Genomic DNA, 23,204 nt, shown 5'->3' on the forward strand with positions numbered 1-23,204 from the left:
TTGGAATAGACCTTGACATGGTACCTGGTCTTATCCCATTTGGCCAAATGCAGTAACTAACTCTTCCATTTTTGCTTTTAATCTTAGCTGAGAGCTTATAAGTGAATGCTGGACTTTCTCTGTGTGCTGTATATATATATATATATATATATATATATATATATATATATATATATATATATATATATATATACAAAATAAACAGATAGAGTCCAGCACTATTGAGCTTTTTTACCTGGCTGTGTGCTCGTTACAATGGGCTATCAGCAAAAACCCAAACAGATACAGTCCATATGTAGAAAGTAACAGCACCACTGCATCAATATTCTTAAAGGTGAATTATTTCTTTATTGGTGATATCACAACCATTAAAACAGCAACGTTTTGGACCTACATGGTCCTTAATCATGCATGATTAAGGACCATGTAGGTCCAAAACGTCGCTGTTTTAATGGTTGTGATATCACCAATAAAGAAATAATTCACCTTTAAGAATATTGATGCAGTGGTGCTGTTACTTTCTACATATGGACTATATATTGTTCTAAGTCAGCCATGAAGAGGTTTGCGTACTGTGGTGCCATTTTGGTGCCCATGGCTGTTCCCATGATTTGTAAGTGGATGGAGTGGTTGAAGATGAAATAATTGTGAGTAAGTATAAATTCTGTAAGTTTACTGACTGTAGAAGCACTATATGTCTGGTTAAGGCTGTTGCAGGAAAGAAAGTTTAAGCAGGCATCAATACCATCTTTATGTGGAATATTGCTGTACAGGGATATTCTTAAGCCCTTAGTTATTAACACCACTAGCTTTATAAAAGACACCACTGATTTTCTTAACAAAATCAGCCAGATAACAGAATTGCCAGAGGATACTATACTTGTGACAATGGATGTGGAATCCCTGTACAGCAATATTCCACATAAAGATGGTATTGATGCCTGCTTAAACTTTCTTTCCTGCAACAGCCTTAACCAGACATATAGTGCTTCTACAGTCAGTAAACTTACAGAATTTATACTTACTCACAATTATTTCATCTTCAACCACTCCATCCACTTACAAATCATGGGAACAGCCATGGGCACCAAAATGGCACCACAGTAAGCAAACCTCTTCATGGCTGACTTAGAACAGAGATTCCTAGCCACTCACCCTCACAAACCATTCAAATACTTTCGCTACATCGATGATATTTTCATCATATGGACAGAAGGAGAAAAAAACCTTGAACATTTTCATAAATCATTTAATCTATTTCATGCATCAATCAAGCTTAAAATGAACTTTTCTAGAGACTGTGTCAACTTCCTGGATACAACAATATCCATCACAAATGGCAAACTGCACTCATCTGTATACAGGAAACCAACAGATAGATGCAGCTACCTCCACAGCTCCAGCTCCCACCCCAATCACATTAAAAAATCCATAATCTACAGTCAGGCTACAAGATACCACAGAATTTGTTCAGATACCAAGGACCGTGACAAACACCTCATCACATTGTCCCAATCATTCAGAGAAAAAGGTTACAAAACAAGGATTATAAATAAAAAAATTAACTCTGCCCTCAATACCCCACGTGAACACTTACTACAATACAGGGAGAAGAAAAACATATCACGTATACCACTAGTAGTCAAATACAACCCTGCTGTGGAAGGGATACGAAAAATCATAAAAGACTTACAGCCACTACTCTTAGAGGATCCCACACTCAAAAAAATCTTTCCAAAACCCCCAATCCTGGCATACAGACAAGCACCTAACCTAAAGCAGAAGCTGGTACATAGGAAGCTACCCCTTGAGAAAAAGAACACTCAGAATGGAACCAAGTGCTGCTATAAAGCTCGCTGCAAACTGTGTCAACACGTTTGTGAAAGCAGCACAGCAAATGACAATAATAAATCTTACAACATTAAAGGGGCATATTCATGTATATCTGCAAATGTGGTATACATGATACATTGCACTGCATGTGAAATGGGATGCAATATTGGAGAAACAAGCCAAAAACTGCACCTTCGAATGAACTTACACAGACACTCAATCAAAAACCACTGTGAAACAAAATACTGCACCCCTGTTGGTCACCATTTCACCCAACCTGACCACTCCATCCAAAACCTCAAAATCAAAATTCTCAGAGGCAACTTCAAAAACACCATGGAAAGAAAAACCTTTGAAATGAAAATGATAATGCACTTCAACCTGTTTAATTCTGGACTAAATGTGGACTCTGGATTCTTAACACATTATCAAAAGTTTTTGTAATGTACTTTCATTTAGTCAATTACATTGTATATTCCACATTCTTTATACATAGGTACACAGGTAAGCCTATGTCCACACTTTTGTCTTTTCTTAACTTTTGTATTCCCCCTGTATATACAATTTCACATCTCTATAGATATTGATTCAATGTTGATATATAACTTTATGTCAGTATATGCTCTATGTAAAGCTATATATTTCCCCTGTCTGTTCTCCTACACTGGACACTGTCTGCCTGTTACCTAAGCCCCCCTCATGATTTTTACGACACCTCCTCCTCTCCCTGCACTGTCTTCTTAGCTATTCTGTGTTTTAAGATACAATCTGTAAATTCCATTGAATTGGTTAGTATTGCTTCAGACTTGATAAAGGAAGGAACTCTTCCGAAAGCTTGTCATCTTATAAATGTATAGTTAGTCCAATAAAAAAGTATCATTGCTCAATGCAATACTCTTGTTATTTTGATATATATATATATATATATATATATATATACATACGTATTGATGTGTCTATGCGCTCCATTTATGAAGCAGCGATTGCTGTTTTGGGAGTCCCTGAAATGGAAAACGGAAGTTAAGAGGCAGTGGTCATAAGATTTGAAATCATCCTGATCCGATACGATTGGGATGATTGACAGTAATTTGGCCACCAGTGAGCAGGGGGAAGCATTGCACAAGCGTTTCCCTAAAAATGCTTATGCAATGATTAATGCCGACATAGTATGCTGTTGGCATTTTGCGATGTCGAGTGGAAATGATTCGCTATAGCGAATTATGTCCGCTCGACTTATAGTAAATCTACCCCTATATGTACATAAAAGTCTCTGAACAACCTCATCAGCATCTATGAATATAGCTCAATGAATACATAATAAATTAGTTTAATCTTCATTTAGGATTAAAGTCTACCATTTTTGGTAAAACAAACATTTTAACCATCAAAATGAAAGAACAGCCAATACATTTTAGTACAACTCCTGATGTATATTAAAACTGTTTTGTTTTTTGTTTTTGTGCTGTAGATAAAAATGGCCCTGCATATTATATTAATGAAATCAAGAACACAAAATAAATATTAACAATTTCATTACCAGTGGGATATCCAAGAAAATTGAATGGGTAGCATCTGTGTTATAATGATTATGATGGTATGCTCAGGCCAGTATAATTATTCCACAAAATTTGATTGTAATCAGAGAAAATGGCTTTAAGAGACTCAAAGTTAATTGCTTCTACTAATACTTAGGAAACTGACATTTTAATGGATAATAATATTCTGTAGGTAATATATAAACCTCCCCAACTGAGAAAATATTGATATTTTTATCTGATCAAGATAGAATATGCCCCCGTGATGGATGAAGATGTCGCCGCTTGGATGTCTGGACTTCAGCAACCGTGAGTAGATTTTGGGGTTAGTGTTAGGTATTTTTTTATTTTTTGGGGTGGTTTTTTTTTTAGATTAGGGTTTGGGCTTTGAAAAAGAGCTAAATGCCCTTTTAATGGCAATGAAAAAGTGCTGAATGCCCTTTTAAGGGCAATGCCCATACAAATGCCCCTTTAGGGGCAATAGGTAGCTTATATTTTTTTTTAGAGTTAGGTTTTTTTTTATTTTGGGGGTTGGTTGAGTGGTGGGTTTTACTGTTGGGGGGACTTTGTATTTTTTAACAGGTAAAAGAGCTGTTTAACTTAGGGCAATGCCCTATAAAAGGCCCTTTTAAGGGCTATTGGTAGTTTATTGTCCTTTTATCTGTTTTCCCATATTCAGTAGCTTTATGAGTTGGTGATGGTCTATGTTACAATTCTACAGATTATGGATTTGCTCTCATCTCTAGAAATTCTAAAGCTCTCTGGTCTGGTGAGAGAAGCTAAAAAGTCTTTACAGTGCCATGAGGTCTTTCAACGAATCTTAGAATGGAAAAATTTACCTTGAAAGCTCGTTATCTAGCTTTGCAAGGTTCTGGATGTGTAGATGTGTGTGTGTGTGTAAATAATAATTCCATAACAGGGGCTTATTATGGCCTAGGCCAACAAGGCCGGTGCCTAGTGCGCCAGATTTGGGAGGGGCAGCAAATCTGTCCTATCCTCTCTCTAAAAGCCAGCACACAGTACAGTGAGTGATAAAGTGCAGGCTTTTACAGAGAAGACAAGGCACGTGCGCTGATTAAGGTGGCTCTTCACAGGCAGTGCTCCTTTAAACCGTTGCTTCATTTAGAGCCGCTGGAATTTTTGCAGTGAAAGCGTTCTTGGTGAGAAACTTGCCCAGGGGTATGCGTTCAAGGTGAGGCTGGAGAAGAAGACTTTGTGCAGATATGCTGCCTCCTATTGTCAGCTGTGGTGGGTCTGCGAGTGCAGTGCTTATTGCAGGTCTTAGTAACTAACAGACTGGATGCGTCTGTGCACTGCTTAGATCAGCTTGTTATGTCTAATCATAATCTCTCAGCGCTAATGTATGTTAGCTACTAATAGATAGCTTTCTCTGCATTCATAAACTCACACAGTAAATAGTAAATGGACACTTAAAAAGTTATTGTTGCATGTGAAGGGCAGTGACTATTTTAAAATGTAATTTTAATGTGTTTTACTGTGTATTTAATGTAATTATTTCACCTTCTAATGTTCTTCCCATACAGGAATATGTTATTTTTATTGTAAATACATATTTATATATATCTGTATATACCCATCCCATGGGGCCTATCTATCAAGCTCCTAGTGGAGATTGACGGCCCGTGTTTCTGGCGAGGTGGACAGGAATCGCCACAATTCAACCCGATCAAGTAATTGGCCGCGAGTCTGCAGGGGGCGGCGTTGCATTAGCAGCTCTTGTGAGCTGCTGGTGCAATGCTGAATACGAAGAGCGTATTGCACTGTCGGATCAGGTCCGCAAGAAATATGATAAATAGGCCCCTATATATCTATTCTTTATAGAAATATAGGTATAGATAAAAAATTTACATTTTCATTGTTAAACATATATAGCAATATATATTTAATAATAAAGATTAATTTTCTTTTCTATGTGAAGAACATGAGAATGTAAAATATCTGTAAAGCACTAAGTTTTTGCAATGTAGGTCTAATAAGGTATCAGGTTAGCGCAAATGAAAACTTAGTTATCTTAAAGCACATTATTTAAATATTGTATATAAAATATTGAAAAAATATAAATAATGATTATTAAAAATTATTATAGATACTGTAAATAATAATCTATAGAATGTATGTGTGTATATATATATATATATATATATATACAGTATCTATAATAATGTTTAAAAAGTATTAATAATATTTTTTTAATATTTCATATTTAATATAAAAATAAAGCAACTTAAGCTACGTTTTCATGTACACTAACCCAATACCGCGTTAGACCTACATTGAGAAACAAGAACCGTGTTATACACATTTTACATTCCTATGTTTTTTTACATAGAAAAAAATGTAGGGCCAGATTGCAAGTGGAGTACTATTTAGTGCTTATAATAAAATGCTAATTGCGCTACAAGTAAACTTTTGTGCTCGTCGGCCACCAATTGTGCAAGTTCTCCCACTTAAGAAGATGAGAGAGGCCTGTAATTTTCATCATAGGTATACCTCAACTTTGATAGACAAAATGTGGAAACAAATCCATACAATCATATTGTCTGATTTAGAAAGAATTTATTTGCATATTATGGTGGAAAATAAGTATTTGGTCACCTACAAACAAGCAAGATTTCTGGCTCTCACAGACCTGTATCTTCTTCTTTAAGAGGCTCCTCTGTCCTCCACTCATTACCTGTATTAATGGCACCTGTTTGAACTTGTTATCAGTATAAAAGACACCTGTCCACAACCTCAAACAGTCACACTCCAAACTCCACTATGGTGAAGACCAAAGAGCTGTCAAAGGACACCAGAAACAAAATTGTAGACCTGCACCAGGCTGGGAAGACTGAATCTGCAATAGGCAAGCAGCTTGGTGTGAAGAAATCAACTGTGGGAGCAATAATTAGAAAATGGAAGACATACAAGACCACTGATAATCTCCCTCGATCTGGGGCTCCATGCATGATCTCACCCCGTGGGGTCAAAATGATCACAAGAACGGTGAGCAAACATCCCAGAACCACACGAGGGGACCTAGTGAATGACCTGCAGAGAGCTGGGACCAACATAACAAAGGCTACCATCAGTAACACACTACGCCGCCAGGCACTCAGATCCTGCAGTGACAGACGTGTCCCCCTGCTTAAGCCAGTACATGTCCGGGCCCGTCTGAAGTATGCTAGAGAGCATTTGGATGATCCAGAAGCGCATTGGGAGAATGTCATATGGTCAGATGAAACCAAAGTAGAACTGTTTGGTAGAAACACAACTCGTTGTGTTTGGAGGAGAGAGAATGCTGAGTTGCAACCAAAGAACACTATACCAACTGTGAAGCATGGGGGTGGCAACATCATGCTTTGGGGCTGTTTCTCTGCAAAGGGAACAGGATGACTGATCTGTGTACATGAAAGAATGAATGGGGCCATGTATCGTGAGATTTTGAGCGCAAACTTCCTTCCACCAGCAAGGACATTGAAGATGAAACGTGGCTGGGTCTTTCAGCATGACAATGATCCCAAACACACCACCCGGGCAACAAAGGAGTGGCTTCGTAAGAAGCATTTCAAGGTCCTGGAGTGGCCTAGCCAGTCTCCAGATCTCAACCCCATAGAAAACCTTTGGAGGGAGTTGAAAGTCTGTGTTGCCCAGCGACAGCCCCAAAACATCACTTCTCTAGAGGAGATCTGCATGCAGGAATGGGCCAACATACCAGCAACAGTGTGTGACAACCTTGTGAAGACTTACAGAAAATGTTTGACCTCTGTCATTGCCAACAAAGGATATATAACAAAGTATTGAGATTAACTTTTGATATTGATCAAATACTTATTTTCCACCATAATATGCAAATAAATTCTTTCCAAATCAGACAATGTGATTGTCTGGATTTGTTTCCACATTTTGTCTCTCATAGTTGAGGTATACCTATGATGAAAATTACAGGCCTCTCTCATCTTCTTAAGTGGGAGAACTTGCACAATTGGTGGCTGACTAAATACTTTTTTACCCCAATGTAAATATAGAAATACAATACAAATTTGTGTTGAATGTCTGAGCTTTTTAGCTGTAATCACCTCTAAAGAGAAACAAAAACAAAGATACACTTATTTATAATACATATTTTTTAACTATAAGCAAATACTATTTTTTATTAAAATTATATTTTCCAATTTATTAATACATGTAATATGTATTGCTGCCTAGGCATAGGTTTAGTTTGAATTTTGATATTGAGGTATAACGTGCCATAGGAAGCAGTCAATAAACAAAATTGCTTCTCGTCAGCATATTTATCTATTTGCGACCCTGCGCAAACCTAATTACGGCTCAATGGAAATGAGCCCCAAATTTTGTAGCACTTTTATACAGAGTAGCAAAACACCATTTAATGTTTAATAGATGCCTGCTTCTGAACTCCTAAGAGCATTTCTATACTTAAAAAAAACCACATTAAATATTATTATTTAGACACACACACACATATATATATATATATATATATATATAGAGAGAGAGAGAGAGAGAGAGAGAGAGAGAGAGAGAGAGAGAGAGAGATAGTGAAGCAGGCAGGGATTGGCACTCAATAGCAGGCAATGCAGAATATGCAAACAACCTCCGGGGTGCTCTATGCAGACCAAGTATACATCAAAACAACATAGGCAAAGGCACTCACCAACCATTTGGAATCAAATCAGTCAGTTTATTGTGACGTTTTGGGGTGGTGCCCCTTCCTCAGACAGACATACATGTATGTCTGTCTGAGGAATAGGCACCACGCCGAAACGTCACAATGAACTGACTGATTTGATTCCAAACGGTGAGTACCTTTGCCTATGTTGTTTTGATATCTATCTATCTATCTATCCGTATATATAGAAGACCAGTGAGAGCTTAATCCTTGAATCCATTTACTATATATATATATATATATATATATATATATATATATATATATACTCTGTATATAGTAAGTCAGTAGAAAAAAATCGAGATCTCCCTACCGGAATATCTATACTGGCCCCAAATGTTTGCCTTTTCCATATATACCCATTATCTATAGATTACAGGTAAGTAAGAGTCCCCTGGATGAGCACAATCACCATGGCTAAATCACTAGTTTTCCGGATAGTCGGGGCTTATCAACCCATCACATAGCATAGTTGGGAATTTAATTGATGCAGTTAAGGTACTCACTCAGCCATCCTGTTGGCCGCACCATGTACTGCTCTCTCCGTTCTTCTGCCTTGCTATCCCTTGTATGCAAAAGTCAGTGGAGGTTAGCGTGTCGATCCAGGCGACCGCTGATGACATCACCCGGCTTTTCTCATCTGCACTGATTCCCTCTGTTCGGGTGATAAGGTTAAAGGCAACTGAATCAAGCCAGCCATATAGCGATCTCTATCACCAAAGCGTAATAGAAATTCCAGAAGGACAGGATGGCTCAAAATCCAAGTGCTTTATTCAAAAATAGTGACAACATTAAAACATAATTTCATCAACATTTAGGCAAAACAGCACTACTAAAAAAAGAGAGAAGAAAAGGTAAGACTGCAGGCAGGTTGTCTGTATTACGCATTTCAGCTTCCTGCCTTAATCATATACCTTATTAACCTGTTACAGCCTGCACTTTAAATATCCAATCTCTACATTTCATTGGTCCTGCAGTCTCGCCTAGTAGCCAATCAGAATTGTATTCTGAAAGTGACAGGTGATGCACACTTACTAACAATAATAACTGCTTTTCCTAAGTTATACTATTACTTTTCCCATTAATACACTCAGATTTAAACAGTTTTTGGAAGGGGTGTTACCCATACATTATGTTTATATACAATAGATTCACATGTATACATACAAAGAGGGGGGGGAGAGGAGGAAAAGGAAATAAAATAAAATAAATTAATAAATGAAGAAACAAAAAAATAGAAAGAAAGATAAAGAAAAAGAGAATAAATATCTTCAGTCATTGGAAGGTAATGCAATTATTAGCCCAAAGTCTTATCAGTCCAAAATTGAGTTTATCACTTATTAAAGCACTACTACTTATAAAATAATAATAATATAAGCTAAAATAGGCTAAATTCTAACAGATACTACAGTATGGTTACATAGTTGATACAAATATATAACTTATAAATAACAATGTATCAGATTCTAGTGATATCCACAATAAATACATGCTATAGAATATGCTTGGGTATATATATTTATATATATATATATATATATATATATATATATATATATATATATATTACCAGAAGTTAAATAGATAGGTTTCTATGTTCATGCCTAAGGGTTGCCTAGTTGGTGTAAATCTAGTAGGCCTCCTTTTTGCGTAGCTCACGCAATCTATCACCACCCCTGGTTCATTACAGATCTGGTCTATAATCATCCATGAGAACGTACTCATGTCTTTACCATGCACATCCACAAAGTGCTTAGCGGCATCTGTGGCATGACTGCCATGCTCTATGTCATTTATGTGTGCATGCACCCGTTCTTTTGCCTCCCTTGAGATACATCCAACATACTGTTTTGTACATGATGAGCATATGATCACATAAATTAGATAGTTCTATCTACAGTTAGTGTAGTGATAATGGGAATACACCTTTTGTGTCACATTTGAATGGAATATTTTTCCAACCATCACATAGCTACATGCTTTACAAGTGCTTCTGCCACATTTGAAATGTCCCTTGGTGGTTAACCAACTGCTTTGGGAGCCGGGTTTCTTAGCATTGATGGTGAGACCATATTGCCGATGAGTACATTTCTGTGTGATACGCAGAAGCAACCATTCTTGACTTGATCCTTGAGGTCGTCATCTGCTAATAAGATGGGGAGGTTCTTACGTATTATATTACAAACAGCATAATATAGGGAGCTGTAGGTGGTAACAAAGGTAGGTTTATCTTCACTTTTGGGTTTATCATCAAATAGGGCAGATCTATCTTGTGACTTTACATCATTAAATGCTCTTTGTATTACCCCTGGGTCATAACCCCAATCAATGAATCTTGACCTCAAATGCTTACTCTCCTGCAGGAAACTGTCATCATTGGAGCAATTCCTTCTTAAACGTAGCAATTGGCCTTTAGCTATGTCATAGCTAATATGCTTGGGATGGCAGCTTCCTGCATGTAAGAGCGCATTTGATGAGATTGGTTTCCTATAGAGTGTGGTCTCTATTTTCCTGGTTCTGGGATTACCTATTAATGTTACATCCAAATATGGTATCCGTTCCCTGTCAAAAGATGTGGTAAATTCTAAACCTACCAAGTTGTCATTCAGAAAGTTAACAAATTCTTTACTACTAGCTTCAGACCCTTGCCAAATGAATAGCAGGTCATCAATAAATCTTTTGTAACCCTTATTCTGAGAATGGATTGAGGTAAGTATACACATGGGTAAGCTCCCACCAGCCCATGAAGATATTGACATAGACTGGGGCAAATTTCGCTCCCATGGCTGTTCCTCATCGTTGTAAATAAAATGTACCCCCAAACTCAAGATAATTATGGGTTAGCGAAAATTCAAAGACTTTCAAAATATACTCAATCAGCTCAGTAGAATAATTGATCAATTTGCATATCATAAATTCTACCGATCTTATACTTTTTATACCTTTATCATGTGGAATAGCAATAAAGACCAACTACATCCACAGTTAGCCACCGCATAGTTTCATCCCATGTTATATCCTCTAGTAATCTCAATAGGTGTTTAGTATCCCTAAGGAATGAGAGTAATTTATATACTATGGGTTGTAACAGAGACTATAACCAATTGGATAGGTTCTCAAAAAAGGGATCCAATCCCTGAGACTATAGGGTGACCTTTAACTTGTGTTAGTTTTTATGTACTTTTGAGAGGTGGTGAAAGATAGGTACTACTGGTTTCTCCACATACAGGTAATTAAATGTGTTATCATCAAAGATACCCATATATTTGCCATCATCTAGCAGATCGTATAGTTGGGCTCAATATGCAGTTGTGGGATCACCTGGAAGTTTAATATACACTAAGTTGTCATTCAACTGTCTTTCTGGAATATATATATATATATATATATATATATATATATAGATAGATAGATAGATATATTAAGTATAAATATATATATATATATATATATATATATATATACTGTATATATATATATATATATATATATATATATATATATATATATATATTGCCTTTTGCAGTCAAATATATGGCCATATTCCATGTACCTTTTAACCCTTATATTTGTTATGAATGTATTTATGTTGTGTTTAGTGCAAATTTTATTTTATTCCTAAGCCTTTACGTGGGGTCTTAAGTCGAGCTAACCAGATGTGCATTAAAGGGATACTGAACCCAATTTTTTTTTTCTTCCGTGATTCAGATAGAGCATGCAATTTTAAGCAACTTTCTAATTTACTCCTATTATCTATTTTTCTTCATTCTCTTGCTATCTTTATTTGAAAAAGAAAGTCCAGAAACCCTGGACAGCACTTGTTTATTTGTGGATGAATTTATCCACCATTTAGCAAGAACAACCCAGGTTGTTCACCAAAAATGGGCCAGCATCTAAACTTAGATTCTTGCTTTTCAAATAAGATACCAAGAGAATGAAGAACATTTGCTAATAGGAGTAAATTAGAAAGTTGCTTCAAATTGTATGCTCTATCTGAATCACCAAAAAATAAATTTGGGTTCAGTGTCCCTTTAAATTTGATTGCGCTCGGGCGGAGTCTGGAGAGGCTGGGAAATGGCCGCATAATTGAAGAGCTCCAGGCAGTAAAGCAAGCAAGACAACGATAATGTTGGGACAGATAGTGTTATAAAGGTCCTTAGGCTTGGAGCTATTGACCGGAGTGTTTGGGCTAGCAGTTGAAAGAAAAAGTGAGCGCAAAACAACTCAGCTACAGCCGGTAAAGAAGCGAACCATACCGGAGCTGCAGGAGATAATAGGAAATGGCCTACGTCGGATAGCCACGTGGAGTGGCGGTGACCGCAAAGCAGTGAGCCCATGCAAAATTAGTAAGCAAGCGGCTAAGGAGGGCATCAGTAAGGTGAGAGCACACGATTTTTACGCTCCAGCGAGTGGCAACAAGGGACACTAATAAGCCAAACCATGTGGTTGCATATCTAACACGCAAGAATATATTGCAAATGGTGCGCAAGCAATAAGCGCTACAGCACAAGATCAGACCCCAGTATCTATCTGCACAGTAATAAACAATATGATAGCTGCGGGAATGATGGGATAAGGTTTGCTAATGTTGGGCATGCAGGTCAAACGGTCAAAAAAGTTACCTAATATGATACAGAGAGTCAACATATTGCACAGGCTGGGGGAAAAAATTATCAGCTCCTTGCCTATAAAACACAGGGCACACTAGCACATGTTTTGTCTTATCTATGCAAAGCCAGTGAGAGCATGGAGGCCTCATATTAAGTAAGGTCAACATTTTAAGCAGCAGAACTAAAGATATCAGAAATGGTTAACAATATACTGAAGAGTTATATTATCAAACAGCTACTGGGAAACTGCTTTCTAAAAACAGCACCTCAGAGGAGGGGGGAAAAGCAATAGAGAATTGCTATTATGGCATCCAAAAGAAATGTAAAAGCTACGCCATTAGGCAAACAGGCGACAGCGCCTATTTTTTTCAAAACTACCAAAGGTGACAAAACTCCAGAACAGCAATCACCCCGATCGGATGAGGAACAGAGTACTGCTGACAGCTACCGTACAGATTTAGATAACCAGACGCAAATAACAAAGGCGGATCTGGAAAATTTAGTATTGAAACAAGACATTTCTATAAACTTCGAGAAACTATTAGAGAAAATGGAAGCTCTGCAGGAAACTGTTACAGGTAGCTTAGCCGAGCTTAAGCAAGAAATGGGAGAATTGGGATCTAGAGTCAACTCCCTTGAGGAAAGTGGAGATGCCCTAGCAGAAGGCCTAAATGAAGTCAATAACCTAACAAGTGACCAACAACAAGAAATTGAGGATATACGTGAGAAACTCGAAGATTTGGAGAATCGGAGTCGCCGTTGCAACATACGGCTGAAAGGTATACCAGAAGCGGTGTCCCCTAAAGACCTGAATAATTATCTACTTAATCTATTCTAAGGTATAACGGGGTCTGATGAAGCAAACAAATTCCAGATGGAGAGGGCACATAGGGCCCTCCGGCCTAAACCTAAGGGTGAAGACCCGCCGTGAGATATCATAGTCCGAATGCTTAGATATCAGGAAAAGGAAGAAATTTTAGCAGCAGCACGAAGGAATCCCACATATAAACATCAAGGTAACGTGGTTCAGTTTTTTCAGGATCTATGCCTTAGAACCCTACAAAGAAGAGGTGCCCTCAGGCCCTTATCCTCGCAACTACGGAAGGCTCAAATCCCATACAGATGGGGTTTTCCATTTGTTTTACACATTACTTGGGAAAACAGGATTCTATCCATCAAGGAGCCGGAAGAAATTCCTGAAATCTGCAGAAAGCTGAGATTGGATGTACCAGCTTTTCAACAAAAAGTCATCACCACAGGAAAAGATGGGGGGCCCAGACCGTCTTTCCAGAAGAAATGGTCCAAGATGCCTGAAAAAAGGCGAAAGACATGAAGCTTCTGAAGTTATTTACGAGGAAATGACAAACGCAAAAAGAAAAAAAGTAGAGAATGACATTCGGAGCTGAGTTGAGCTTCCAAGAGGAGCTGATTGTCTATAAACTTTAAAGACTGAGGACCTGGATCCTGCGAAGGTTCCGGATCAGCAGACAGATGAGTATAGTTTAATGATAATCATGTTGTTTTGTTTTTATCATGTTGAATTAGATGTTTGTACCCACTCTTGAGGTTATAGTTTAACTTTGTTAGGGATCGCTACAGAGACATTCACAGTATTCATCTTTCTAGGATGGCAATTATGATGCAGTCAGACATTTAGGTAATGCCAATCCGAGACTTTGAAAAGTTTAAAATGTTGGAATTGTTTCTTTTACAAAGACTAAAGGACACTATGTGAACTGGCTCGTCTTAAACATTATCTAAAATATCAGAGGAAACAACAATACTGCCTTTTTGGTTATTGCGATGATATGTTTAGTTAAGATGGAGAAAATCAATGTTTATTTGTTATGTTATTTTCAGTTGCATAATGTTTTTATCCAGGGGGTGCCTACAAGGGAGGTTTACATAAGGAGCAAAGTAAGGTGGCCATGTAGAGACCATAACATACTGAGGTATAGTAGAGTACAGAATGCCTGCAATGCATTAGACATTTATGTGGGGAGCGAGGCTAGGGATCAGAGGAACACGAGGGGAAAGAGAGATAATGGCGTATAATTTTACACTTTTGTCACACAATGTAAGGGGACTTAACACAGACATCAAAAGAAAGACTGCCATGACACAGTACTTGAAAGTGAAAGCTAAAATAATATTTTTACAAGAGACACATTTTATGAAAGAAAACATCCCGAGGTTCTGGTCGCACCATTTTCCACAGCATTACCATGCCACAGTGGATTCCAAAAAAAGAGGAGTCTCAGTTCTGATACATAAATCCCTTGACTTTGTGACGGAAAAAGTGATTAGGGATAAAGAGAGCCGCTATGTAATCATACAGGGCATGCTCCAGGGCACACCGGTCACACTTTGTAATATATATGCTCCCAACGAGTCGCAGCATGTGTTCTTTTCGAGGGTGTCGGAATTACTCCCACAATGGTCACAGACCAAGGTGATTTTAGCGGGAGACTTCAACGTAAATATGTCTTCATTCGGGGGGACAGATACCCTGAGAATCACAAACAAGCAACACAGACATAACAGTATAGTCAAATCAATCTGACATTCATTGGAGGAGCAGGGACTTGTAGACTCTTGGGAGGTACGGGGTAACTTAAACCACGACTTTACCTATTATTCACCGGCCCACAAGACCTATACGACGCTTGACTATATTTATGTTAGTCAATTTCTATCTCCTAATGTAATGAAAACTGGGACTCGGGCATGTGTATGGTCTGATCATTCACTTATTTATTTAGAGCTTTCAGGACTAATAAACTTTGCCAGACAACGGTCCTGGACATACAACCCGACCTTGTTGAAAGACCCCGAGATTTATGGTAGAATACAAAGGGCACTAAATGAGTATTGGGATATAAAAACCAACTCTGTCGAGAATCCGCTTGTCACATGGGCCGCCCATAAGGCGGTGATGAGGGGATTGCTAATAAAAGAGAACGCAATGAAAAATAAGAAGGTAACGGCATTAGCTGACAGGTTACAAGGGGAGGTTGAACAATTAGAGAAAGAACACCAATGTACATTATCCGAAAATAGTTACAAAACATTAGTTATCAAAAGAAGGGAGTTAGCTAAATTACTGAATGATGCATCTGTCAGAGCAGCACTACGTCTTAAGGCCCATTATTTTGTATACGCCAACAAGCCGGATAGATATTTGGCACATAAATTAAGGGAAAAAGTAAGTTCTTCTCTATACCTAAATTAATGACATTGAGGGGGGAGCTTACTTCAAACCCGCAGGAAATAACAGATATCTTTGCCCAGTATTATGAGCAATTATACAACGGAAATAAAGTTGGGGGAGGGAATTTGGATACCCATATCTCTAAATTTCTAGACAGAGCTAATCTGAAGACTATTGCGGCAGGGGATCTAGAGAATCTCAACTCCAAGATAACAAATGTGGAAGTATTAGAGGTAATAAAAGAATTGAAAGCCGGTAAGGCAGCGGGCCCCGACGGTTTGATAGGGGAATATTATAAACTTTTTAAAAAAGAACTGCTTCCACACCTGACAAATATATGTAATGGGATCATGGAGGGCAGGGATATACCTAAGGAGATGCTTCAGGCAAAAATTATTGTAATTCCAAAAGGTGGCAGGAACGCAAAATTATGTAAAAATTATAGGCCAATTTCCCTGATCAATCACGATATGAAAATATTTGCGAAAATTATGGCGAATAGGCTAAAGCAGATCTTACCCTCATTAATTCACCAGGATCAGGTGGGATTCATTCAGGACAGGGAGGCGCCCGGCAATGTTAGAAGAACCCTTACCCTCTTAGACTACTTAAAAGCAACAGGGACACCAGCTCTACTCCTGTCGCTCGACGCAGAAAAAGCGTTCGACAGGGTAGACTGGAAATACATGTTTAAAGTACTTGCAGCGATGGGATTTAGTGGAGCCTTTATACAAGCGCTGGGCGGTATATACTCGAGACCGACGGCAGTTGTGGGAGCGGCGGGATACCTGTCAAGGCAAATAGATATACTGAATGGGACGCGACAAGGGTGCCCGCTGTTGCCGCTAATATTTGCGATCTGCATTGAACCACTGGCTGCAAGTATTAGGAATATGGCAGAAATAGCGGGAGTGCAGGTAGGGATTTCGGAGTATAAAATCATGCTATTTGCGGATGATGTCCTGCTGACAATCACCAAGCCAATGAGCTCATTGCCCCATCTTTACAAAACACTAAACGAATTTTCAGAAATCTCAGGTTACAAGATAAATTCCGATAAGTGTGAAGCATTAGCGGTTAATCTTCTCTCACATACCAAAAAAGCGATTGAATTAAATTTCTCATTCTCTTGGGTAAAATGTAACATCACATATCTCGGGGTAAAAATAGGTGACACTCTGACAGATCTCTACAAACTAAACTTTATCCCGGTCTATAATGCAATCAGAACTGATTTGAGGAAGTGGAGCAAAGGCAATTTCACATGGTATGGGAGACTTATGTCTATAAAGATGAATGTTCTACCTAGATTAATGTACCTGTTTAGAGCCATACCGATAGCCATACCCCTGCCGGTCTTAGAAAACCTGCAGTCTGATCTCTTGAAATTCGAGAGGAGGGGGAAGGTCCAGGATAGCCTCACACATGCTGAAGACACATAGACAAGTAGGGGGAGTGGGAGTTCCAAATTTGGTAGAGTACTATCAGGCCTCTAGGCTGGCACAGACGGTTCTCTTAAGCAATCAAAAGAGTGAGCTGATGTGGCCACAGCTAGAAGCGGACATAGCAGGCAGCTCGAGAGCGGCTGATATTCTGTGGGATCCAGAAATGCTCGCCAAGTCGGGGAAATATCAGTCACCAATAACAATAGAAGCAACACGCTTGTGGATTAAAATTACGAAAGGGCTAGGCTTATGTGGCACAGACTCACTGTTAAGACCGATTAAATTTTTGCTACCAAAGGACCTGAGCAGACTAGCAGATAAATGGGCGAATAAGGGTTTATATAGGGTGGCGGACTGTTTGTCTGGGCTTAAGATGCTCACGTTTAACCAGATGAGAGACCAATTGGAACCGGAGAAGTTACACTGGTTCCTATATTTGCAGACTAGCTGAGCAATTACAACATATATAACACACCGACAGACGAGTCGAACCACTGAGTTAGAAAGAATGATACTAGCACCTACTAGAGGGAAAAAGCTGATCTCCAGGTTATATACTTTAATTCAGAAAGTTAACATGACTCTAAGTCATTTTGGCAGAGAAGTGGGAGAGGGATACAGCGGAAAGGTGGGAAACGGGAGAATGGAACAAAATGGTGATGAACTCTTATAAGGGACTGGTAAGCGCTGACATGAGAGAAAACTGCATCAAGGTGATGTTTAGATGGTACCTAACACCTGAACGGACAGCTCACTTTATCACTACGCACAATGGACACTGTTACAGGGGATGTCAGGTGAGGGGTACGTACAAACACATGTGGTGGGACTGTGATGGGGTTCAACTACTATGGAAGAATTTATCACAACTGATAGGAAAACTGTTAGAGGAAAGGGTGGACCTCACAATGTCACAAGCCTTACTTCATGAGAAGGTAAGACCTTTTAACTCGACAATTAACAAATTTATTAGAATTCTCTGCACATGCCTGAGAATATGTATAGCTCGACATTGGAAAGTGGGGGTGCCAGCATGGCAGGAAGTTATAGGAAAGATTAAGGATACGTACTCTTTGTCAGAATTAGCTGCTTGGGCGCAGGGACAACCGGAACAGTTTCAGAAGATCTGGTTCTATTGGATCTTGAGATCGGAACATTAATAAGGAAGGGGGATAGGGAGTTAAGAGAAAGGTCAGGCTGAATCTATCTATGCCTAGTAAATCACAAATAGTACTGCAAGGGTTCTAGGGATATATCCCTAGAGAAGAAGATATTGAAGATATCTACAATTCTAAGCACACTACGTAGCTCCGTAACACTTATTTAGGTAGAAATGGCACCTCCTGGAGGGGGGGAGGGATGGGAGTTGGGGAAGGGGAGATAAGAACAATTAATATATGTTATGATATTAAGTACCAGACGGCTTAGATGCTATGAAGGTATAATGATGCATAATGTCATGGCCACGGGGATATTGTTTTGTGTCAATAATTTATGGTTCTAAGCCAGGATGTTCATTCAGAGACAGCCTTTACTATTTTGTATATGAAAATGCTTGTGTTTTTGTTTTACCAATAATGTAATTATTCAATAAAAACTATTTCAACATAAATTTGATTGCATTCAAGCAAAAGCGTTTACTTTCAACTTGTGATACATGCACAAATGAACATGCCCGTGTTATTCTTATATTGCGGGTGTGTTAATGGTAGGAGCACCATTTGTAATCTAGCCCATAGAATGCTAAAGACACATGAACGCTCATGAGGCCCTATAATCTCATCTAAACTTAAAACAAGTGCTTCCAAACAGGCAAGAAAATAGATGCGCCTAAAAAAGTTATTAGTGCTCAAAAAATTGCTAAAAACACTATAACAAATATTTCAGTATACTGGTACACACTTGTTTATCTGTGGGTGTATATATATCCCCAAGTAATATATATCAAGGATACAAAAACAAGTGAAAATGTCCAATTGGTGATCAATGCAGACTTGTGTATCTGATAATAAGCAATGGTATAAAGTCACTTTGAAATAAGTTCACATATGTTCCCTTATATTCCCTAAAAGATTTTGTGTGGGAAGATCAAAACCCAAGGAAATAATGGGATGGAAACTGGCAGCTCTTCTGGAGTGAAATAGCAATTCACTTCTCAAAATCCTATAAAAACAAATCTAAAGAATGTGCCCATAGGGTAGTATAGTCTTAAAATGACAGATGTGGTAAGTATGTGTATAAGTTTCACTCACATTTTTTTAAGCACTTTCAAGTGCTGTAATCGCAGGCCAGATATTCAAGAGTAGTCTGGCTAACTCACCTCCCGTGTCAGGAACCAAATCAGAGGTCTCCTTATCCTCAGCTTGCTAGTGTAGATGGATCCAAAGGAATGGAGTAATGCTAGTTAGTGTAACCGCATAGACGCCCAAACCAAAGAAAGTGTATAACACTGTTTTAAAAAAATAGTGTTTAATGTATCAAACACATAGACAGTGACGCGTTTCTCAGTGGATACACTGTTTCACCAGGCTGTTTCTATACTAGCTGGTATAGAGAGAATTCATGCAAAAAAAATTTTTTAATTAGACATGAAACCCAATTTTTTTTTTCTTTCAGGATTGAGAAAGAACATACAATTTCAAACACCTTTCTAATTTACTTCTATTATCTAATTTGCTTAATTCTCTCGATATCCTTTGCTTAAAAACATATCTAAATAGGCTCAGTAGCTGCTGATTGGTGGCTGCACATAGGTGCCTTGTGTGATTGGCTCACCCATGTGTATTGCTATTTCTTCTTCAAAGGATATCTAAATAATGAAGCAAATTAGATAATAGAAGTAATTTGGAATGTTGTTTAAAATTGTATTCTCAATCTGAATCATTAAAAAAAATGGGTTTAATGTTCCTTTAATCAACAAAGGATATTAACAAAAGCTACAAAGAGAACACAGCAAATTTGGTTATAGAAGTAAATTGGAAAGTACAAAAAAGCCTTTATTATATATGAGAGAAAATCAGATTCTGATGCACCTGTAGCTCATCACTTTATATGTATATACACATTGGAGCCCTTCTCAGACAAAATACCTTTAAACATGAATATTACTATTTATTCAATTTCATTATTACTTATTATGTTTTACTGTGTAAATATTTCACATTTCAATGTTCTTTCTATTTTTAAATATATATTTCTATAAATATCTGTACATATCTATACCTGAAAATATTCATATAGATATATAGGTACAGATATCTATTTTACAAAAAATAGAAATAGAAATATATATTTAAAAATAAAACAGAATTTGTAATTACTGATAAATGTCTTACTTTCAGGATGATGATAGGTGTTCATAACGTGGGATTTATTTCCTTTCACTAGGAGGAGGTCAAGAACCCTCACAAGAGCTTTAATCCCTCCCACTTCATCTTCCTACTCAGTTTACGTATAGCCGAGCAGAGGAGAGAGACAGAAAATCGTAGGAAAGACAGAAAGCAGGGTTGAGAGGTGCAAATAAGAACTGTCGCCCGTATAGTAAAAAACCCAGGCGGGTCCTAAGAACTCATGATCCTGAAATAAATACATTTATCGGTAAGTATAAATTCTGCTTTCTTTCATAAGATGATGAGAGTCCATAGGTGTCCATAACAATACCCCAGATGAGAGTACATGTTAAGGACAGGTTGAACAAAATGATGGCAGTTCCTATTTGCTGAACAATGTGACCTGAAGAACTTTCCTGCCAAAAGCAGCTTCATAAGAAACATAAATATCAAAATGGTAATATTTAGAAATGGTATGGAGAAAAGACCAAGTTGCCGCCTTGCAAATCTATTCCAAGGATGTGTAATTTTTTAAGGCCCAAGTAGTAAATACAGACCTAGAAGAATGAGCAGTTACTTTATTTGGAGGCAACTAAGTAAGCCTTACAAATAGTTGCTTAAGCCTTGATGCCAAAGCCACTGCTGTAGCCCTTTGACCCTTTCTGGGACCTGAAAAGTGGACAAACAAGCAAGAAGTTAGTCTTAAATCTTTAGTATCCTTAAGATAAATTTTTTAAGGCACTGACTACATCTAAGAAACGTAGAAGGCATTCCTTAAATTTTGAAGGATTTGGGCACAGAGAAGGAACAACAATCTCCTGATTAATATTTTCAGAGGACACTACCTTTGGGAGAAAATCATATTTAGTCGAGTGAACCACTTTATCCTGATGAAAAATCAAAAAGTGGGGATACGAAGACAAAGCTAATTATTCAGAAACTCTTCAAGTGAAAGAAATGGCTAGAAGAAAGATAACCTTTCATGATAATAACTTTATTTCTAGAGACTGCATAGGTTCAAAGGGGGGACATTGCAGAACAGAAATAACCAGATTAATAATAGGGCAAATTCTCACCAAGGCTTGAACACAATTTTGAGCATCAGGTAGCTTAGCCAGCTTCTTGTGAAACAAAACAGATAATGCTGAACTTTGACCCTTTCAAGAACAAGCCGATAACCCCTTCTCCAGTCCTTTCTGAATGAACTGAAAGATTTCTAAGAGAAACCTCTAGAAGAACACCAATGAAAGTTAGCTTTCCAAATCTTATGATACATTATCTGTATGACAGGCTTTCTGTCTTGCAGTAGAATAAAGATAACAGAATCTGAGAAATCTCTGTTTTTTAAAACAAGGCATTCAACCTCCACTCTGTCAAATTCAGAGATTTCAAATATGGATGATACAAGAGTCCTTGAGACAGAAGTTCTTTCCTTAGGGGTAGAGCCTGTGGAGGAAGGCCAGGCAAAAGTTTTAAGGACAGACTAGAGCATCTATCATGTGAGCTTTAGAATCTTTTTTAACCTGGTGCAATAAACAAGAAGTTTGCAGTTAATTTTGGATGCTATTATAGTAGATCTATTTCTGGAAGACCCCATCCCAGGACTAATTGATCAAACATGTCCCGATGAAGAGATCATTCTCCTGGATAGACGTATTGATGAATTAGGTAATCTGCTTCCCAGGTGTTCACTCATGGAATGTGAATGGCTGATAGAGTGCAGTGGTTTTCCCCAAGACAGACTGTGAGATACCTCTTGCATAGCTAAGGGACTTCGAGTCCCTACCTGATGATTATGTATCCCAGGTAACATTGTCTGACTGAAACCAAATTCATTTTTCCTGTTTGAGAAGGGGCTAAGATTGAAAGGCCTGATGAATTGCCCGAAATTTTAGTATGTTGATAGGTTAACTCGCCTCCAGAGGGGACCATACTCTCTGCACCCTCTGGACACCCAAACAGCACTCCATCCCATCAGACTTGAGTCCCTAGTGACTACGGTCCAGATAGACTAAAGAAAAGAAGCTCCAAGGGTCAAATAGAGACTTTTCCTCCACCATGAGAGAGATTGTTTGACTGAAGAACTAAGTTCTATCTGCTGTTCCAGAGAAGGAACAGAATGTGTACCAAAATATTGTCCAAATAAGGGGCAATGGAGATTCCCTGAGTTCTGATCACTGCTAAGAGAACTCCTAATAACTTTGTGAAGATGCAAGGGGCTGTGGCCAACCTGAAGGGGAAGGCTACAAATTGGCAATGTTTGTTGAGAAAAGCAAATCTTAGAAACAGGAAATGATCCATGTAAATTGTGATGCACAGATATCCATATTTTAAATCTATGGTCCATCATTTCCATTTTAAAAAAGGTACACAAACAAATTTGTTCATAGTCTTTAGGTCCATGTAAGGATGGTAGGTGCCTTCCTTCTTTGGTACAATATAGAGGTTTGAATAGAAACCCTGTCCATGTTGAGAGATTGGAATAGGTTGGATCACTCCCAAGTCCTCTAAGTCTTGAACACATTGAACAAAGGCAGCTGCCTTTACA

Source organism: Bombina bombina, chromosome 3 (genome assembly GCF_027579735.1).
Source record: "Bombina bombina isolate aBomBom1 chromosome 3, aBomBom1.pri, whole genome shotgun sequence".
Taxonomy (NCBI): Eukaryota; Metazoa; Chordata; class Amphibia; order Anura; family Bombinatoridae; genus Bombina; species Bombina bombina.